The sequence below is a fragment of the Phacochoerus africanus genome, chromosome 1, assembly GCF_016906955.1.
Source record: "Phacochoerus africanus isolate WHEZ1 chromosome 1, ROS_Pafr_v1, whole genome shotgun sequence".
Lineage (NCBI taxonomy): Eukaryota > Metazoa > Chordata > Mammalia > Artiodactyla > Suidae > Phacochoerus > Phacochoerus africanus.
The window spans coordinates 29,533,178-29,554,754 of NC_062544.1; the positions used below are offsets into that span (position 1 = coordinate 29,533,178).

The 21,577-nt window shown below is 47.9% G+C and overlaps 1 long non-coding RNA gene across 4 annotated transcripts; it reads right to left on the minus strand.

Moving 5' to 3' along the window:
• Nucleotides 1–71: 71 nt before the first annotated feature.
• On the minus strand, nt 72–20,051 carry LOC125133566 (uncharacterized). 4 transcript variants are annotated; one of them, XR_007136478.1, is made up of 6 exons: nt 19,715–20,051; nt 18,888–18,945; nt 3,393–3,458; nt 2,986–3,192; nt 867–1,196; nt 72–489 (listed from the first exon to the last, which is right to left on the minus strand). It is a non-coding gene; the product is annotated as an uncharacterized LOC125133566 (long non-coding RNA). The 4 variants fall into 4 exon arrangements; XR_007136482.1 differs by lacking the exon at nt 3,393–3,458; XR_007136486.1 differs by lacking the exons at nt 18,888–18,945; nt 19,715–20,051 and having other exon boundaries at nt 72–228; nt 395–489; nt 3,393–3,900.
• Between the last annotated feature and the right edge of the window lie 1,526 nt (nt 20,052–21,577).

Consider the following 21,577-nt stretch of genomic DNA (forward strand, 5'->3'; position numbering starts at 1 on the left):
AATATTAGGACTCTATTTTTTGGCCAAAGCAGAACAAACCAAAATGAAAAGCCGTCCAGGCATATACATACTCATGGCAAGTGTGCATTGCTTCTGTAAACCCTTACGTGTCAGTGGCTTGTTGGTTTTGGCCTGCGCTGTTAGTTCACATGCTGCATAGCAGAGGTCTTATTTGTAGCCTTCATGATGCCTGTGAGGCCTGAGCCTGGTATGTGGGTGTTCAGTCATCTGCTGAAGGCCAAATGTCCAATGAAAAGAAGAGAACACGTGTTTATTTAATAGCCAGGGTCAGGAGTTTCTGTTGTGTTTCAGCGGATTAAGGACCAGCAGAGTGTCGGTGAGGATGCAGGTTCAGTCCTTGCCCTCACTCGGTAGGTTAAGGATCCGGCCTTACCGCAAAGCTGCAGTTTGGGTCCAGTGTTGGGATGACTGTGGTGTAAACCTGCAGCTGCGGTTCCGATTTGCCGATTCCGTATGCATGGGTGAGGCCTTTAAAAAAAAAAATAGAGACCATCAGTTTATATTTAGAGAGGTTTAGTTTTGGGTCTTTGTCGGCGAAGAGCCTTGATTTCTGGCCACTCTATGAGAGGATCTGGGTTAGCAAACCTCTCTTGAATTTTAACCTCCAGTTCCCCCTTAGATCCTAACACCACAGGATACGGCCTCTGGGATTATAATCTCTCTAGCCTGTGAACTGAAAGTATTACCTTTGGATTGTCCATAAATCTGTGGACTACTGGGTACTATGATGTTTTAGTGATCTGTATCTTAAACTGCATTTTTAAGCGTATAAGGATTTATTATAACATAAAATGTAACACTGAGAATATCCCATGTTGTCAAATTTAATTTCTGCTCTTTCTTACCTTGAGCATAGTATTCTGAAGGTTAAAAGAAGCAGTTCGTGTCCTGAGACAAATAGATTCTGGGGGTCTTTTGCTTCTAAATTGTCTTAATAATCCCAGTAGGCACCTCTCCCAGCTGTCGGGGCTTCTGAGAGTATGGGCTGAACCACCACTGCACAGGATCTCCCAGGAGTACTACTAGGTCACAGAAGCTTTGGCTGGCAGTAGCCGAAACTTATGTTCAGAGTTCAGTGAAGGGCCCCTGAGAAAGCCCTAGGGATACTGGAGATGTGGGTGACATTTGGTTGTCATCTCTGCAATATCCATGGGTACTCTGGCATGGTTTCAGCACTGTAGGAGGGAGGGGAAGAAAAAAAAAAAAACATGAGAAGCTTTAGATTATTTCAGGAAATATTTATTTTAGGGAAGTGATGTATCATCTTATAAGTGCTGTAATAACTGTATCTTGAAATAATATGTAGGTGCAGTACTTCTGGTGCCTTAAGCATGGAATGGTGAATCTAGGAAGGGTGTGAGAGGTTACATGGGCTGCTTTTCCTAATTCTATTCACTGGTAGCCCACCTAAACCTACCCAACAAGGAAAGCTCTCTACTCCATTCTTTTTTCTTTTCTTTTTCCTTTTTGGTTGCAGCGCTCGTGGCACGTAGAAATTCCCTGGCCAGGGATGGAATCTGAGCTGCAGCTATGACCTATACCAAAGCTGTAGCAATGCCAGATCCTTAGGCTGCTGTGCCATAGTGGGAACTCCTCTGCTCCATTCTTAACTGTCCCCGAGCTGTATTTGTATTCAAACCCAGTTAAGAAGGAAAGTAATTTTTTTAATTTTTTTTAAGTTTGAAAAATAAAGTCTGATCAAAAATCATGAGGAGTTCCCATCGTGGCTCAGCGGTAACGAACCTGGCTAGTATCCACAAGGATGCGGGTTCAGTCCCTGGCCTCGCTCAGTGGGTTAAGCATCAGGCATTGCCATGAGCTGTGGTATAGGTTGCAGATGAGGCTCAGATACCACATTGCTGTGGCTGTGGGGTACGCCGGCAGCTACAGCTTCAATTCCACCCTTAGCCTGGGAACTTTATGCTGCATGTGTGGCCCTAATGAAAAAAAATTCATGGGGAGAGTAAATTCCTGTTTTTAAAAATTAAGGAATATTGGAGATTTCAATGAAATGAGTTAAACACATTTAAAATGTAGTTCTTTTTCTGAAATGTATAATGCTGGAATGATAAACAAAAAACTCTTAATGGTTATTTCCAAAATTATGATCTCCAGTGCACTAAAGTAATCTTTACCAAGAGAAAAGGGCAAAAAGAAAAAGAAAAAATTCTATCATTAAATTAGCTTAGAAGGTAAAGCAGTATGTTTCTTGGAAAATCAAGAGAGGCAATTAGCTTATTAAGGCTTTGAAAAATTCTACAATGAAGAAATGTATTTGCTTTGTTTCAAGTGCTTTCCCCCTAAATTTCTTTGTAGATTTTGTTTACAGGTAAGGCAGGATCCCGTGGCACAGCCTTTGGGGTACACTGTTCTGCATGTTAGCACACTGGCTGCTGTCAGCCTTAGAACCACATTTTAGTTTCTGCAACGGCTCCTTGTCGTGCCCTGCCTCAGTCATATCCAGGGCTATTGCCATTGTCTGCACTGAGCTCAACTAGGCTTCTACTTACTTGCCTAGCTTCTAACCCCTGTTGCATTTCCAATTCAGCTCCTTCCTTCCCTCCTCCCAGAAAAAAACAGAAGAGTTTACTCTGCAGCATGAACTATCATCTTGCAGGCTACTTTGATTACATTCCTCACTGGCTCAAATCAGCCCTTGTTTCTCAAGGTGCCACAAATACCATGTTACACAAGCAACCTGTGCTCTGAATCTGCCATTGTGTGCTATGCTTGTACACCTTCCTGATAATGTATATCATTTCCCTCCTTAAAAAATTTCCCTTGCCAACTTCCCCCAGCACACCCTCGCCACTCCATGTCCTGAGAATAGGGACCGCAGGCTTTGAACAAAACTAAGAATTCAGAAAACAAACGTTGGTGCTCTGCTATGAAGTCTGTATCTAGCAGTACCAATTCAGTCTCTCATATTAGAGAACAGTTTGTTTTGGCATGCCTGAGTCTCACCTGTGTATTCTGACTTCAGATCTTCCTCTGGTTAAATTGAGTGTCATTGTTGGCTGGCTGGAAAAAAGTATTGTATTGTGATTCATTGTGGTGACCAGAGTTGGAAAAGTACAATTTGTCTCAAGGAAGTTAAAAATGAACAGCAGTGTCGAAATCCAGTGTATACCCAGCTCTGGTGTTGCTGTGGCAAAGGCCACAGGAACAGACCTAAAAAGACAAAAAAAAAGGAAGAGGAAAAGTTAAAAAATTGTTACCCAGGAAGAAACCTTGTGGTCATTTAAGTCTGTGAAACAATAAAAGATTTTAGACAGAATCCAGGAGAGACCTGGGCCTCCTCACATGAATGAATGGAGGCATGATTCACCTCTTATATTGGAGGAAAAAGCCAAGCAGCCCATGTGTCTAACCTTGGGGAACAGTGGAATGGCCTCTTGACTCAGCTCTCCTGACTCTTCAGTGACCATGGTTTGGTTCTGGAAGAGGATGGAATTGCTGATCACCTGCGGCGTGTCAGGCACTTACTTTGACAGGTATCCACTCCCAACAGGAGGTACTGAACAGAATATAGAACTGTGTCCCAGAGCTATCAGGTGACCTGGAAGCCTATACAGCTAGTAGGTGGTGAAGCCTGGGTTCCAGTCCCTACCTACCACATCCCCAGTTCCCCCACAAACCTCACTGCTCCTGGAATAGCAATGGGCCAGATGGTTTTTTTTAAGTTGGGTTTGTTATTAAAAGTTTCATTCCTAAACCAAATTCGGGAGCAAGCTATCTTGTTTGAAAGTATAGAGATAGGATGATGAAGCAATTCACTAGAGAGAAGGTGGGATTTGACTGAGGTTTTTGGGGGGGGGCATTTTTTCTTTTGTTTGTTTGCTTTAGGGCCTCACCCATGGCATATGGAGGCTCCCAGGCTAGGGATCCAATCGGAGCTACAGCTGCCAACCTACACCACAGCCACAGCAATGCAGGATCTGAGCCATGTCTTTGGCCTACACCACAGTTCACAGTAAAGCTGGATCCTTAATCTGCTGAGCACGGCCAGGGATCAAACTCGCACCCTCCTGGTTACTAGTCAGATTTGTTTCCGCTGTGCTACAACAGGAACTCCTTGACTGTGGTTCTTAATTAAAGGATTTGCTCAAGGTCCTCTAGATGGGTAGCAGAGGCCACAATGGAAGCACTTAAGTCTGTGAAGCTCTGAAAGCTCTACAATTCTTGTCTGCCTCACTAGCCCCCCTTAAATGTGAGTCTGTGATTCCATGGCCAAAATGGGGTATACATTTCCAAGAGTAGGGACAAGGGAGTTAAAATGCCATTCCTATTCTCTTCAAGGATCTACAGACTTCATAGTGCATATCCTTTCTCTATGACTTCACCACCAGGAAAAAAAGGGGTATCAGTTTGGGACAGGAAACAAAGGAAAAGCCTTTTTCCCTAGCACTGAGACCACCCCTCCCACCCCCCCCAAAAAAAATCTCAGAAACACAAGCAGTTCTGGGACTGAAAATAGTAATAATTTATATAATAATGATAACAGCAACTACTAGCAAAGGACAGGGTGCTTACCGTGCTAGCAAAGGCATCATGCTTCCCTGCCTCCTCCTACAGCCCCATGACACAGATACTACGTGCACACTCACTTTAAAGGTGCTGAAGATTCAGAAAGCTTAACCAGTTTGTAAAGTCAGGGTTCAAACACAGGTGCACAGACTCCAGGTCCTGTTTCACTTTACCCCTTGTAAGTTTCCAACAAAAAAGAGAAATTTCATTACAATCCCCCATCCCGACCCTCCCATTGACTAAGAAATCACCAAGAGGTTATACTGAAAGCATACATACCACTTTACAGACCCATCCAAAAATCATTTTCCTTTATTTTGTTTGGCAAGGATGTCTTTAATAAGGTGATAGCTATTCTTTGTGGTTGTTATGTTGTCCCCTAAATCATTAAGTGACTAAGAAGAGGCCCAACCAACCATAATCACGTGGGTGCCAAGGAAGGATATCTAGTTAGCCAGATGGATGGATGGATGGATGGATGGATGGATAGGTATGTAGGCAGATGGATAGATACAGATAAGAGACACATGTATACATCTTTACATCAGTTTTCTTTAGATTCAAGGAAAATCCCACCAAAGAGAAAGGATTTTCCTTCTTTCAATAGAACTGAAATTGAATAACACATTCTGTATAGAAATCAGGGCTCCTCACAAATCTCATCCTTTGAGACTCTGCACCATCTCTGTAACCAGAACAAAAATAGTCCTGAAATCCAAAGGCACGGGGGAGAGATTTTCTTACTGGTGTGTCCTGTCGAATTTTAAAACAGCCCTGGCATATTTGCTTCTGGACTGAGATGTCAGAATCACTAAAATAGATGTCTACAGAGAATTTATGTTCTTCACAGAGAGAGAGAGAGAGAAAAGAGAAGAGGTGTTTGCCATTATTAGAGCACTAAGCTCTGGAATGCACGGCTTTGATCATTACTATGGCCTGAACAGCTGTCCTGAACAGATATGATGCTGTGGAGCCTGGAAGAACCAACTTAGAATTCTGAAGCATAAATTTACAGTAATTCCTCCTTCTATGGGAGACATTAAGGCCATAGCCAAGTATAGTCATCGACAATTTCCTTTTTATTTGCCACCCAAAGAATTCAAATCTAACAAAGGCCAAACACAAAATTCTAAAGTTGGAAGGGGTGCAAAAGGGGACTCAGAGGTATCTGACTTAAAACCAGGATCACTAGCCCTCCTTGAGGGGTATCAGAAGGTGGCAGGAAGGAGGGTGGGTAAAGGGGGGGGGGCATGGAGGGAAGGACAGGGAGAGAAGGGCAGTGGAATCTGTCAAGTGCACTTCAGTGTCCAAAAGCCAGTGGCACCTCCCTCCACACACACACCCCATAACCAGAACACAACCTCCCACAGCCCTGATCATAATCTCATCTCTCTCCCAGGCAGAGGCAATTTTGCAGTGATGCAGCCGTCACCCATAATGGGGGGGGAACTAGAATCCTCTTGGCTGCCTTTATACTTGTTTTATATAATAGTATTTTCTTTTGGGAATTACACATGAAGCGAGGAGCTCCACTGTCTTTGGGAGTTGGGGTCTATACATATCTGCTTCTGATAGGAGTTTTTGCCGTGTTTAGCACTGAATTAAGTACTCAATACATTTACTTGTTGTGAGTAGCATCATGATGATGCTGTTGCTAGTATCATCTATGCACTTACCAAGCATTAACCCCTGTGCCGGACTGGGGGCAGATGGGGGCGGCAGGGCATGGCAGCAGGCAGGAACCCTCTGATGCTGTTTTCCCACCTCCTGCCTGTTCTCACCGTTCCTCCATCCAGCCTACAGGAGTTGCCACGGTGATAGCATCAGAGCTGAGACTCCAGACCAGGGGCACGCTGCCTCAGCACCCAGCTCAGCTTTCTTTCTTCCCATCTTAGGAACACGGCTTCTCCCACATGGTTGCTGGGGACCACACACTGCAGCAGAGGGTCTTGTCTGTGCTACCAACCTAAGCATGAACTCCAAGGGGTTAGTTTTCTGGGATCCTTCTCTGCAGGGAAAGAAGCAGGAAAGGGGAGCGGGAGCTGGGAATAAGGCCTTGTGTCTCCCAGCTGACAGCTCTATTATATTGCCTTTGAAGACAGACGATTTTCAGTTCCTTAGTAATTTCCCCTTTGCCCTTGTGAAGGGTGAATTTGACCCAGGCACGGTGTGGGATGGTAGAAGCTACTGGGGTTTCAGAGTCAGGCAATGTTGGGCTTCCTGACTAAAGGCAGAGATCACTGGGTTTAGGGGCATGGCTCCAGGGTGGAGCCCTGGGTTTATGTTCTTTTGCCATCTCTGGTTGAGTGGGGTCATATCATCAGAAGGGGCAAAAACTGATGGAATTAAGATGGCGGAATAGAAGGACTGGAGCTCAACTTCTCTCCTAAAAACAACAAAATTCACAACTAAAGGCTGAGCAATCTTCAACCAAATGGACCAGAAACCTTAAAAAAGATATCCTACTCCAGAAGACAAAGAGGAGGCCACATTAAGAGGTAGGAGGGGTGATTACGTGATATAAACAACCCCATACCTCCTGGGTGGGAAGCCCCACAGACTGGAAACTAACTGGTTCACAGAGACTCACCTACAGGAGTGAGAGTTCTGAGCCCCACATCTAACTCCCATGTGTGGGGATCTGGCACTGGGAGAAAGAGCTCCTGGAGCATCTGGCATTGAAGGCCAGTGGGGCTTGCGTGCAGGAGCTCCACGGGACTGGGGAAAATGGAGACCCCTTTCTTAAAAGGCGCACAGACTTTCACATGCACTGGGTCCCAGGGCAGAGTGAGGTCTCCACAGGAATCTGGGTCAAAGCTGACTGCAATTCTTAGAGGACATCCTGGGAAAACAGGGGTGAATGTGGCTTGTTGTGAGGGAAGGACATTGGAAGCAAAGCTCTCGGGAATATTCATCAATGTGCCTTTCTCTGGAGGTGGCCATTTTGGGAAAATCTGGCCCCACCCAGATTTGAAGCCCCAGGGCAAACAACAATCCAGGTGGGATCATAGCCCTGCCCCTCAGTAAACGGGCTGCCTAAAGACCCCAAAGGCACATAGCCGCCTCTAATCCCATCCAGAGACTAAGCCCCACCCACCAGAGGGATAGGAATCAGCTTCACCTACCAGTGGGTGGGCCTCAGCCCCTCCCATCAGGAAGCCTACAGCAGGCCCCCCATACCAACTTCAGCCACAAGGGGAGCAGACACCAGAAGTAAGAGAGGCTACAGCTCTATTATCTATAAAATGGTCACCACACCAAAAACCTATAAAAGTGAAAAGACAGAGAACTATAACTCAGATGAGGGAGAAAGGAAAAACCCCAGAAAATCAGCTAAATGATGAGGGAGAAAGGAAAAACCCCAGAAAATCAGCTAAGTGATGAAGAAGTTCTCAGCCTCCATGAAAAAGACTTTAGACTGTTGATGCTGAAGATGATGCAAGACATTGGGAATAAACTGGAGGCAAAGATGGATAACTTACAGGAAACACTGAGAAAAGAGATACAAGATATAAAACTTAAGAAGAGATGCAAAATACAATAACTGAAGTAAAATATTCACTAGAAGCAGCTAACAGCAGAATACAGGCTGCAAAAGAATGAATAAGCAAGATGGTGGACAGATTAGTAGAAATTACGAATGCAGAACAGAAAAGAGAAAAAAGATTGAAAACAAATGAAGAGAGTCTCAGAGCACTCTGAGACAATGTTAAATGCACCAACATCCGTATTATAGGGGTGCCAGAAGGAGAAGAGAGAGAGAAGGGTCAGAAAAAATATTCCAAGAAATAATGGCTTAAAACTTCCCTAACGTGGAGTTCCCGTTGTGGTGCAGTGGTTAACGAATCCGACTAGGAACCATGAGGTTGCGGGTTCGGTCCCTGCCCTTGCTCAGTGGGTTAATGATCCGGCGTTGGCGTGAGCTGTGGTGTAGGTTGCAGACGTGGCTCGGATCCCGTGTTGCTGTGGCTCTGGCGTAGGCCGGTGGCTACAGCTCCGATTCAACCCCTAGCCTGGGAACCTCCATATGCCACGGGAGCAGCCCAAGAAATGGCAAAAAGACCAAAAAAAAAAAAAGAGAAAATCTTGAAAGCAGCTAGGAAAAAAAAAAACAAATAACTTACAAGGGAACCCTGATATAGTTACCAGCAGATTTTTTAGCAGGAAACTCTGCAGGCCAGAAGGGAGTGGCATGATATACTTAACATGATGAAAGAAAAAAAAAACCTCAAACCAAGATTACTTTACCCAGCAAGGCTTTCATTCAGATTTGAAGAAAAAATCAAAACCTTCACAGATAAGCAAAAGCTGAGAGAATTCAGCAACACTAAACCAGCCTTACAACAAATACTAAAGGAACTTCTCTAGGCAGAAAAGAAAAGACAGCAACAGGAAGCAAAAATATCACAAATGACAAGGCTCACCAGTAAAGGTATATATACAGTAAAGATATGAAATCATCCATGCACAATTATACCACCAAAATCAGAAATCATGAGATGAGGTAAGTACAAATGCAGGACACTGGAGATGAACTTGCAATTAGGAGAACAACAACTTAAAACAATTTCATATACATATAGACTCTTATATCAAAACTTCAGAATAACTGCAAACCAAAAATCTACAATTGATACACCAACAAAGAAAAATCAACTCAAATACAACACTAAAGATAGTCATCAAACCAGAAGAGAACAAGAAAAGGGAAGAAAAAAGAGCAATGAAAAAAATCCAAAGCAATTAATAAAATGGCAATAAGAACATACATATCAATAATTACCTTAAATGTTAATGGACTAAACGCCCCAAGCAAAAGACATACACTGGCTGAATGGATACAAAAACAAGACCCATATATATGCTGTCTTCAAGAGACCCACTTCACTTCTAGGGACACATACAAATGGAAAGTGAGAGGATGGAAGAAAATATTTCATGCAAATGGGGATCAAAAGAATGCTGGAGTAGCAATACTCATAAAAGACAAAATAGACTTTAAAATGAATATTTTAAGGCACAAAGAAGGTCATTACATAATGATCAAAGGATCAATCCAAGAAGAAGATATAACAATTTTAAATATCTACACAGCCAACATAGGTTCACCACAATATATAAGGGAACTGCTGACAACCTTGAAAGGACAAATCGACAATAACACAATAATAGTGGGGGATTTTAACACCCCACTTACAGCAATGGACAGATCATCCAGACAGAAAATAAGAAAATACAGGCCCTGAATGATGCATTAAACCAGATGGACTTAATAGATATTTATAGGACATTCCGTCCAAAAGCAACAGAATACATATTCTTCTCAAGTGCACATGGAACACTCTCCAAGATTGATCACATCCTGGGCTACAAATCCAACCTCGGTAACTAAGAAAATTGAAATCATATCAAGCATCTTTTCTGACCACAACGCTGTATGACTGGAAATCAACAACAAGAAAAAAACTGTAAAAAACACAAAACACATGGAGACTAAATAACATGCTACTAAACAACCAATGGATCACTGAAGAAATCAAAAAATACCTAGAAGCAAATGACAACAAAGATAACGACAGTCCAAAACCTATGGGATGCAGCAAAAGCTGTTCTAAGAGGAAAGTTTAGAGCAATACAAGCCCACCACAGGAAACAAGAAAAAGCTCAAATAAACAAGCTAACTTTACATCTAAAGCAGCTTGAGAGAGAACAGACAAGACCTAAAGTTAGTAGAAGGAAGGAAAGCATAAAGATTAGAGCAGAAATCAATGAAATAGAAGCAAAGAAAACCATAGAAAGGATCAATGAAACAAAAAGCTTGTTCTTTGAAAAGATCAACAAAATTGATAAACCCTTAGCCAGACTTATCAAGAAAAAAAGAGAGAGGACTCAAATCAATAAAATTAGAAATAAGGAGTTCCCATCATGGCTCAGTGGTTAACGAATCCAACTAGGAACCATAAGGTTGCAGGTTCAATCCCTGGCCTTGCTCAGTGGGTTAAGGATCTGTGGTATGGGTCACAGACGCAGCTCGGATCCCACATTGCTGTGGCTCTGGTGTAAACTGGTGGCTACAGCACCGATTAGACCCCTAGCCTGGGAACCTCCATATGCTGTGGGAGCGGCCCTAGAAAAGGCAAAAAGACAAAAAAAAAATAAAATAAAATTAGAAATGAAAAAGGAGAAGTAACAATGGACATCACAGAAGTACAAAGGATCATAAGAGACTACTATATGCAACTATATGCCAATAAAACAGAAAACCTAGAAGAAATGGACAAAGTCTTAGAAAAATAAAATCTTCCAAGACTAAACCAAGAGGAAATAGAAGAGATGAATGGACAAATCATAAGAACTGAAACTGAAACTGTGATTTAAAAACTTCCAACAAACAGAAGTCCAGGACCAGATGGCCTCACAGGCGAAGTCTATCAAACATCTAGAGAAGAGCTAACACCTCTCCTCCTGAAACTATTTCAAAAAATTGCAGAGGAAGGGATACTCCCAAACTCATTTTATGAGGCCACCATCACCCTGACACCAAAACCAGACAAAGATACCGCAAAAAAAAAAGAAAACTACAGGCCAATTTCACTGATGAACATAGATGCAAAAATCCTCAACAAAATACTAGCAAACCACATCCAACAATACATTAAAAGGATTGTACATCATGATCAAGTGGGATTTATCCCAGGGATGCAAGGGTTCTTCAATATCCGCAAATCCATCAGTGTGATACACCACATTAACAAACTGAAGAATAAAAACCATATGATCCTCTCAATAGACATGGAAAAAGCCTTTGACAAAATCCAACACTCATTTCTGATAAAAACCCTTCAGAAAGTGGGCATAGCGGGAACCTACCTCAACATGATAAAGGCCATATATGACAGACCCACAGCAAACATCATTCTCAATGGTAAAAAGCTGAAAGAATTCCTGCTGAGATCAGAAACAAGACAAGGATGTCCGCTCTTGCCACTCCTCTTCAACATAGTTTTGGAAGTCCTAGCCACAGCAATCAGAGAAGTAAAAGAAATAAAAGGAATCCAAATTGGAAAGGAAGACGTAAAACTATCTCTATTTGCAGATGACATGATACTATACCTAGAGAATCCTAAAGACACTACCAGAAAACTGTTAGAGCTCATCCATGAATTTGGCAAAGTCACAGGATAGAAAATTAATACACAGAAATCGATGGCATTTCTATACACTAACAGTGAAAGATCAGAAAGAGAATTATGGAAGCAATCCTGTTTACATTCACATCCAAAAGAATAAAATACCTAGGAGTAAACCTACCTAAAGAGACAAAAGACCTGTACTCTGAAAACTATAAGACACTGATGAAAGAAATCAAAGATGACACAAATAGTTGGAAAGATATACCATGCTTGTGGATTGGAAGAGTTAATATTATCAAAATGACTATACTACCTAAGGCAATCTACAGATTCAATGCAATCCCTATTAAATTACCAAGGACATTTTTCACAGAACTCGAACAAAATGTTCTAAAGTTTGTTTGGAAGCACAAAAGACCCAGAATAGCCAAAGACATCCTGAAAAAGAAAAATGGAGCTGGAGGAATCAGGCTCCCGGACTTCAGGCTATACTACAAAGCAACAATCATCAAAACCATATGGTACTGGCACGAAGACAGAAATATAGATCAGTGGAACAGCATAGAAAGCCCAGAATTAAAATCACACACCTACAGCCAACTAATCTATGACAAAGGAGGCAAGACTATACAATGGAGAAAGCACAGCTTGTTCAATAAGTGGTGCTGGGAAAACTGGACAGCCACATGGAAAAGAATGAAATTAGAACACTTCCTAACACCAGGCACAAAAATAAACTCCGGGAGAGTTCCCATCGTGGCACAGTGGTTAACGAATCCGACTAGGAACCATGAGGTTGTGGGTTTGATCCCTGCCCTTGCTCAGTGGGTTAATGATTCGGCGTTGCCGTGAGCTGTGGTGTAGGTCGCAGACACAGCTCGGATCCTGCGTTGCTGTGGCTCTGGCATAGGCTGGCAGCTACAGCTCCGATTAGACCCCTAGCCTGGGAACCTCCATATGCCGCAGGAGTGGCCCAAGAAATGGCAAAAAGACAAAAAATAAAATAAAATAAAATAACTCCAAATGGATCAAAGACCTAGATATAAGACCAGATACTATCAAACTCTTAGAGGAAAACATAGGCCAAACACTCTCTGACATAAACAACAGCAACATCTTCTCAGATCCACCTCCTAGAGTATTGACAATAAAAACAAAAATAAACAAATGGGACCTAATCAAACTTAAAAGTTTCTGCACAGCAAAGGAAACCCTAAATAAAACCAAAAGACAACCCACAGAATGGGAGAAAATCTTTGCAAATGCATCAACTGACAAGGGATTCATCTCCAAAATTTATAAACACCTTCTGCAGCTCCATACCAAAAAAAACAAACAACCCCATCCAAAAATGGGCAGAAGATCTAAACAGACAGTTCTCCAAAGAAGACATACAAATGGCCAAAAAACACATGAAAAGATGTTCAACATAACTCATTATCAGAGAAATGCAAATCAAAACCACGATGAGGTACCACCTTACACCAGCCAGAATGGCCATCATCAAAAAGTCTATGAACAATAAATGCTGGAGAGGTTGTGGAGAAAAAGAGAGGTTGTGGTTCAGGTAAGCATTAAATGAGGCAAAAGTTAAAACAAACAATAACTACAAAAATGGAGTTACCACTGTGGCTCAGCGGAAACCCAACTAGTATCCATGAAGATTCAGGTCCGATCTTAGCCTCACTCAGGGGGTTTAGGATTCATCATTGCCAGGAGCTGTGGTGTAGGTCACAGACTTGGCTTGGATCTGGCGTTGCTGGGGCTGTGGCTGTGGCCGGCAGCTGCAGCTGATTCCACCCCAAGCCCGGGAACTTCCATTTGCCACAGGTTCTGCCCTAAAAAAACAAGCAGAAATACCCCAAACTATAAACATTAGAGACCCTCATTAGCAAGACCATTATTATCCCAGATCTGGCCATTGCTGGAAGCAGCTACCTTGGGAAAGTCCCTCTCTCTTCTGTGGGGTTACATACACCACCCAACGGCACTCATCTCTGTTCAGAGGGGACCATGATCCTCAGCTCCCAGGACTGGCATGAGGATCCAGTGATGTGAATCCTAGTGCCCCACAGGCTACAACCTCCTCGCTGCCGCCCTCACCCTGCTGCAATTCTTCCCCTGCAGCTAAGGTGGAACAGCAAGCTGACTTTGCCAAGCCTTGCTGCTAAAACCTTACAGCAGCTTCCCATGGCCTTGAAGATAATAAAATCACATGTTTTCCCAGGCGCCAGCTCCACCCCCCACCCTAACCTCCTCTTCTACTTTTTTTTTTTTTTTTTGCTTTTTAGGGCTGCACCCTCAGCACAGGTAAGTTCCCAGGCCAGGGGCCAAATCTGAGCCAGAGCTCACAGAAACACCATATCCCTGATCCACTAAGCAAGGCCAGGGATCCAACCCTCATCTTCATGGATACTAGTTGGACTGGTTCCCGTTGCGCCAAGACAGAGAATTCCATCTTTTTTGTCTCTCCCTCTTCATTGTGCCCTCAAGCCACAAGCACCTCTCTCCTTCGTCCAGTGCAAGTCCTCTTTCCTGGGGCTAGGTCTACATACTTGTGTTTTTCCTCAGGTGAAAAATCATTTGCTCACCCTGCCCCACCCTCTCCTCCACTTCAACGCAATGCAGAACAGAGATGGCTCCTCATTCCACCTCTGGGACTTAGAAGAAACACCAACTCCTCTGCGAGAACTTCCTGAATCACTCTTTCTAAACACCCGCATCCCTATTCAACATCATCACACTTTGTTATCAGAAGTGCTCTTTCTGACTAGCATTTATTATCACCCTATGGAGTCTGTGTCTCTGCTTTTTTCGGCAGGGGAGATATACACTGTGTTAATCATGTTTGTGTCCTCAGGACCTGTCATGGGCCTTGCACATCATAAGTGCTTAATAAATGTTTGCCAAGTGGGTGACTCACAGGATCCTGACGTTGGTTCTCTTTCCAAAGCCAGCTCTCAAAACCGCCAGTAAGAGATTGCAGTGCTTCAGGAGGACCAGTAGGCTGATGGGGCCCCAAGGCCCAGGTAGTTCCCCAGCAAAATAGAAATCAGAATGCTTGATAAAGGCAGCTCAGAGCCCTCAAATGCTAATGGGACCCCAGGACAGTGCTCAAATGTGGCTTCTGGTTCGGCCCCACTGGGAGCTGAGACTCTGCAAGTTTCTAACAGGTTTCTGACACCAAGCTGAAGAAGCCGGAACTTAGTCCCTGCGAAGCCTTGGCGGAAGCTGGGAGAAGAGTCTGCCTGGGCTGAGGGTGCAGCTCCTGGACTAGAGGCTGGGGGACCCAGGCTCCAGGGAAGGGGTTGGGGGGAGGGGAAAAGGAGCAAAGCACTGGCCTCTCCTGATGCCAGAACAGACAAGCCAGAGAGGGCAAGAGGCTAGAAGCTGCTATGTTTTAGAATTTGTCCTAGTCCCAGAAAGAGAATTGTATCCAGGAGTTTCTTCAGTTATTTCTTCAACAAATATATGCATATTATTTATCCAGAGTATACTGGGGGATAAGACACAGAAGGCATGTGTCCTCTTGGCATATATATTCTGGAGACAAAGACCTTGATTTTAGGCCTCAGGGGTAGGGGTGTGTGTGTGGTGTCTATGTGATTTTGGTGAGTCATTTCTGCAATCTGAGCCCTAGTGACATATGAGGCCCACACCCAGCATTGGGAGTTGCTAAGGCCAATCTCATGAGATACTGCCTTACAAAGAAACGGCACAATTATTATTCACAGGACCTCTAATCTGAATTTTGAACTCACTCTCTGTTAGCCAAAGGTGGTAATCTGCAAAGGAGAATTATACCCAGGAGTTTTCTTATTCATTCTATCATTCATCCAAGTGTTCGTCCTGTTCTAGACTCTAGGGATGTTGTAGTGGCAAAGCCAGCAAATTCCTTGTCTTATCAGCATTTACATTCAGAAGATGAAAGCAGACAATCAGACAAGTATACGCAATTCTTTCAGAACACTTCACAAAGGAAAAATCTTCATGAAAGCAGAAGAAAACAAGACCTGCCTAATACTACATAGACCAAGAAGATTCAGAACGAGAGTATCAACTACAAATGTTCATTTTTACACAAGACCCCTTCCTACCCCAAAATTCTCATGAAATTCTTGGCCTGTTTGGAAGGGTATGAAAGACCTTGTTATAACAAGTAATGAACTCATTGGAGGCATTGAACCAACTCTAATACTGCTTAAGTGTTACTCTGATTAAGGTAGAGTACATTTCAAATATTCATTACTATAGGTTTTTGAATATCTCCTTAAATTGATCTCAAAGTATTTTGGATCTTCCACGCTGCTGCAAATGGGGTTTCCTACTCCTGAGAGGCTCCAAATGTTCCTAGAGTATAGAAAGTCTCTACGGATCCCGCGTTGGCTGTGGCTCTGGCATAGGCCAGTGGCTACAGCTCCGATTCAACCCCTGGCCTGGGAACCTCCATATGCCTTGGGAGCGGCCCAAAGAAATAGCAAAGACAAAAAAAAAAAAAAAAAAAAAAAAAAAGGCGTTCCCGTCGTGGTGCAGTGGTTAACAAATCCGACTAGGAACCATGAGGTTGCGGGTTCGGTCCCTGCCCCTTGCTCAGTGGGTTAACGATCCGGCGTTGCTGTGAGCTGTGGTGTAGGTTGCAGATGCGGCTCAGATCCCACGTTGTTGCTGTGGCTCTGGCGTAGGCCGGTGGCTACAGTTCCGATTCGACCCCTAGCCTGGGAGCCTCCATATGCCACAGGAAAGGCCCAAGAAATGGCAAAAAGACACACACAAAAAAAAAAGAAAGAAAGAAAAAGGAATGAATTTGACAGCTTGGGCTCCAAAACCGGAGGGGGGGGGGGCGGATGTTGTTGAGTGATAGTGAGGCAGCAGGGCAGGGGGGATGTGCTCAGTTTCCTTACTGCCTATCTAGGGGATACTCTCTCAGCTCCCCAGACGATGGGGTCCTACCATCCATGAGGTCCCTAGGAAATCAGCGGCCCCAGATCCTCTCATTTACAAAGGGCCCCTCAAGTGGAGAGAGTCTACACTACCTAGAGTTTAAACAAAAGCCACAGACATCCAGTGACAGGAATGAGAACAAAGCGGAAAGATCCAACACCTCTAAGCTCGGGTGCCATTCTCACATGCTCTGCTTCTAACACAATTCGGTCATTACTAGCCACCTGACAACCAAACAACAAACCAACCAACCACCCTACAAAGGAAGAGAAACTAAACAACCAAACAAATAGAAAAACTCCTGGAACTCTTGGAGAAGAGCCTAAATCTGTTACCTTATAGAGGGAAGAGGGGGTAACATATTGGTTGGATGGAAGCATTTTATTAAACACTTTTCTTAAACACTAGGCTTTCTTCACCTCTAACACAATCCCCTTCCTCTGGCCTCTTTCCCAGGGTCAAGGAATGGGCCTCGAAATCTTTCCTGTGTTTGGGGAAAAGGGCAGATAGAGCAAGAAGATACAAAACGACAATTCAGAGGCATTTCACTGGAAGGAAGAGACTGACCAACTGGAGGAAGCCTGTGGCAGAGGAAGGAAAGAAAAGAGGAAGAGAATCTGAGGAATGGAATAGGAGCAGGGATTCCGGGTGAAAAGCACTAATGGTAAAGCCTTCAGGGGAACATAACCTGATATGATAATTGCAGAGTCAATAACATTTGAGACTAGGAGTAGATACCATTTTGGGTTACTTCCCCAACTGTGGATCAAGGCACAGAAGGCTATGGGTAGGTAGGGAGGGTTAGCAGTAAACGCACAAGCAAGCTCAGGCAGCATCACTTAGGGCAGGTGGAGGCCGCTGTGGGTGGGTGGCTTGAGGCAAGAGAGAGCATTGCGAGGTGTGAGAGTGTGGGTGAGGGTTGCGGGGGGCGCGTGGGAGCGCGTGTGTGAGTGGGGGTGCGGGGCGCGGGGTGTCGGGGGTGCGGGGCGCGGGAGGTGGGCTCGGGAGAGGCAGGCGAAGCCAGCGGGCGAGCCGGGGCAAAAGGCGAGGCGAAAGGGCCCGGGGCGGGCCGGGGAGGCGAGCGGGAGCGCAAAACAAGTGGCCGCACCTGCGGCATATGGAGGTTCCCAGGCTAGGGGTCGAGCCACAGCCACTGTAGAAGCAACACTGACTAGTCATATTGTAAGCCAAACATGAATGTCGCACCGCCCCCCACACACACACACAACTCACTCAACCACACAGGGGCAATGACAGAGAGCTCTGTGATTGTGCCGTGAGGCCTGGTGGATGAAGGCCTCCCTACTCGAGAGACTCAGAGCCAAGAAACCTACACGGGGCAACCCACACAAAGATTGAAGCAGGGCTCCAAACACCTCCATTTTAACAGGACCAAACTTTCACTGAAGAAGATACAGTCACCCCTATGTCTATCACAGCACTATTCATCAGAGCCAAGATCTGGAAACAGCCTAAAGGTCCACTGAGAGATGGATGCATTTCAAAACCCCGGGGACATCTGTGCACCGGCATAGTACACAGCAAGGAAAAAGCATCAAATGAATTCCATCTGCTGCAGCAAGGCTGGAACAAAAGACTCTCATACTAAGTGAAGTAAGCAGGAAAGAAAAAGACAAATACCTAAGGAGATCACCTATTGGTGGACTCTAAACGGCAGAACAGGATGATGCTATCCAAAATCCCACCTACCGAACAATCAACCAACCAACCAACCCCCAGAAATCAGAAACAGGTGGTGGGCAAGGAGCACACACTTGGGCTTGGCGGGTGAGGGTAGGGGAAAGGGGCTGCCCTGGGATGGATGGGGATGGGCCTCTGGGCTGCTCTGTGGATGCCACCTGTGCTGTGTGGAATGGATGGGCAACGAACGGGAGCTGGCGGTACAACACAGGGAAATGTCTGCGAGTGGTTCCCTTGGCGGACAAAGACCACTCGAAGAAACACTGTACCTCAGCTATACTTTAAGCACAAGAATCGAACTCAAACTCAAACCGAAACCACTCCATTTCTGACCGCTTGAGGATGAACGCCCAGCCCCTCACCTGTGGGCTCCAAACCCAAGTCAGTTCCCTGTGGAGAAAGAGGCTATCCTGACATCCTTCAAATCAGCGCCACAGTTTGAACTGCACGGTCTCTGGCATGGGGTGCAACAGGTCCCCATCCCGCCAGCATTTCAAAAAAACCCCCGCCGCCCCCAAACCCCGCCCCCCGGCTCCAAATCCCTGCAGCAGAATCCTGCAGCACCTTGTTCAGTTGATCCCCTCCGAGGTGATCTTTCGGCTCCTGTGTGGGCTTCAGGGACCTGGTGGGCCATGAGAGAAGGGCCGATGGTGAGGGTGGAGAGCACAGATAGGCAGCAGGCCCTCCAGGGGAGCGGGCCTGGCGGGGAAGACAGGGGGCTCGGACCTGGAGGGTGAGGGCGGCGATGGTGGTGGTGGTGGTGGTGGTGGTGGTGGTGTTTAGGGCAGGTGGAGGCAGTTGTTGGCCAGGTGGTTTGAGGAAAGAGCACTGGTGAGGTCAGAGTGTGGGTTAGTGTTGGCGCGGGGAGATGAGGGGGTTCCAAGGAGGGCGTGCAGGGGTTGGGGAGCGTTGTCCGGGGCGTGGGCGAGGGGTGTCGGGGGTGCCGGTGCGGGTGCAGGAGCGGGTGCAGGAGGTGTGCTCCTGAGAGGCAGGGAAAAGAAAGCGGGCAAGCCAGGCCAAAGGACCAGAGCAGGGCCGGGGAGAAGAGCGAGAGCGCAAAGAAAGTGGCCACACCTGCGGCATATGGAGGTTACCGAGCCAGGGGCTGAGCCAAAGCCACTGTAGAAGCAACGCCAAGTAGTTATGTTGGGAGCCACACGGGAAGCCCGGTTTCTCAGTTGCGAGAGGCATTCAAATGGAGTCTAGCAGGGTGACCTCACGCCTCTGTGCGGTGGCGGCGGGAGCGGAGGAGGCAAGCGCAACCTGGTGGGCTGCCAGGGGAATGGGAGCGCCTCGCGCTAATGCAGCGAAACAGGCGGCCGGCCAATGAGCGCCCCACCTCCGCCCCGGGGCCTCTGTTGGCGCTCAGGCTGCGGGCCAGGGGACCGAACCTCCGGACATGCGGTCACGGGAGGAGCGGCCGAACCGCCGTATCCTTCATCCATTCCAGCAGACAGTGTGGAGCAGGGCCCCGTAAGGCCGCATTCTGGGTTCGCCCCCTGACGCGGGACATCACTGCCCTAGACCTCTCTGGCATGGCCCTTGGTCTCCAGGCTCCCGGCTCCCGGGCCTCCCCTTCCGCCCCTGTGCAGGGGCACTCGTGTCCTGGAGGGACGGCGACCAACGGCTGTCCTGCCTGCCCAGGCATCGGACGTACTCAGCCCACGGCGGGCTCCTGTAGGGCCCTGGAGCCGGGCCCCCCTCGGTGATGCCAGGGAGGAAAACAAGGGCTGGGCTGCAGGCGCATTCGTCAGAGGCTGGCGACCACAAACACGGGGGTGGGGGGTGGGGGGTGGAGGGGGGAGGGCGTGGAGGGGGGTGGGGGTGGAGGGGGGTGGGGTGGGAACCTCACGGCATGGGGTGGGGCGGGCCCGGTGGCTGTCTGGGGCGGGAGAGCCGGGGCCCCGAGCACAGCAAGGAGCCGCACCGCCAGCCCAATGGACCCGGTCCCCTGCCGCCCACCCGGGGTCTAGAGGGAGGGTCAGACCGGGCCCGAAGCCTGCTGGACGCTGCTCTGTCCGCCGCTGGACGCCCAGGACGGTCCCCCTCGCGGGCCATGCCGTCGCAGCAGCCCCCAGCCGAGTAGCGCCCCAGGCTCGCGAGAAGGAGCGCCCCGGGGAAGCCGAGGCGCTCCAAGCAGGATGAGGCTACTGGGGGCCGGCTGAGGCCAGGGAGGGCCCGGTTCCCGCAGTTCCCTGGGCTGCTGGCCGGGCCTCCCGGGCGCAAGCCCACCCAAGGCCCCGGAGGAAGTCCCTGGGCTCGGCTGGGCCCGGAGGCCAAGGGGCAGCCGAGGGGAGGGTGCAGAGGCAGGCAGGGGCCGGCTCCCTCAACCCCCACCGGGCCTCCCAGGCCCAGGCAGGCACCGGCCTCGGGTCCTCAGAGCCATGGGGGGCCACGGAGGACAGGACGCAGGGAGAGCAGCACCCCACCCCCACCCCCACCCCCACCCCCGCGGAGAAGGACCTGGCCTAGGGTGGCCCTGCGGCCAGGGCCCCGGGTCCAGGGCGGGTGGGCTGTGTGAGCGGCAGGCCCCACCAGCTGGCCCTCCCCGCCTCCGTCTGGGATCAGACGACCAGTGTCCACGGCAGCCCGCGGAGCTGAGCCCCGGAAGCTGGTGCCATGGCCCTCGGCCCCAGGCTTCACCGCAGGGCCGGCGGCTGGGCTTCGGCGGCCAGAGGGTGACAGGCCTGAGCCCCAAGCACGCGAACGCAGGCGAGGCAAGACCCGGCCGGCTCTGTCCCTGCCCCCCAAGGCCGCCTTGGACCTGGCGGCGGCGGCGGCCGGACACGAGCCGGGTGGTCTCCTGGGGCAAGACAGACCTTCTCAGGCTGAGGGCCCAAGCAAGGCCCAGCACCCCCCCCCCCCCCGCGTCAGGAAGGACGGAGCCGACGAAGGCAGGCCCACCGCCTGCCTGGCGGGCACCGAAGGCTTCGCTGGGGTTTCCCGGACACAGGAAGGGAGGGCCGCGGGCCCGGGGAGGGCCAGGGGTTCGGAGCCCACAGCTGAGGTCCCGCCCGCAGAGAGCCGCCGGGAGGCCCAAGGGCTGCGAGGGTGGGCCTGGGAGGCGGCCGGAGGAGTCGGCCCAGGCGGAAACAGGCTCTGGGCCGAGGTCTTGCCTGCAAGCCAGCCTCCCACCCGCCTTGCCCTTGGATCCCTGTTGGCCGCCAGTGCCCTTGGGCACTGGGGGATCCGCGTTGCCCGGCACGTGGCCTCAAGGCCGTTCACAGAGAGGGGTCGCTGGGCCGCTGGGCCGC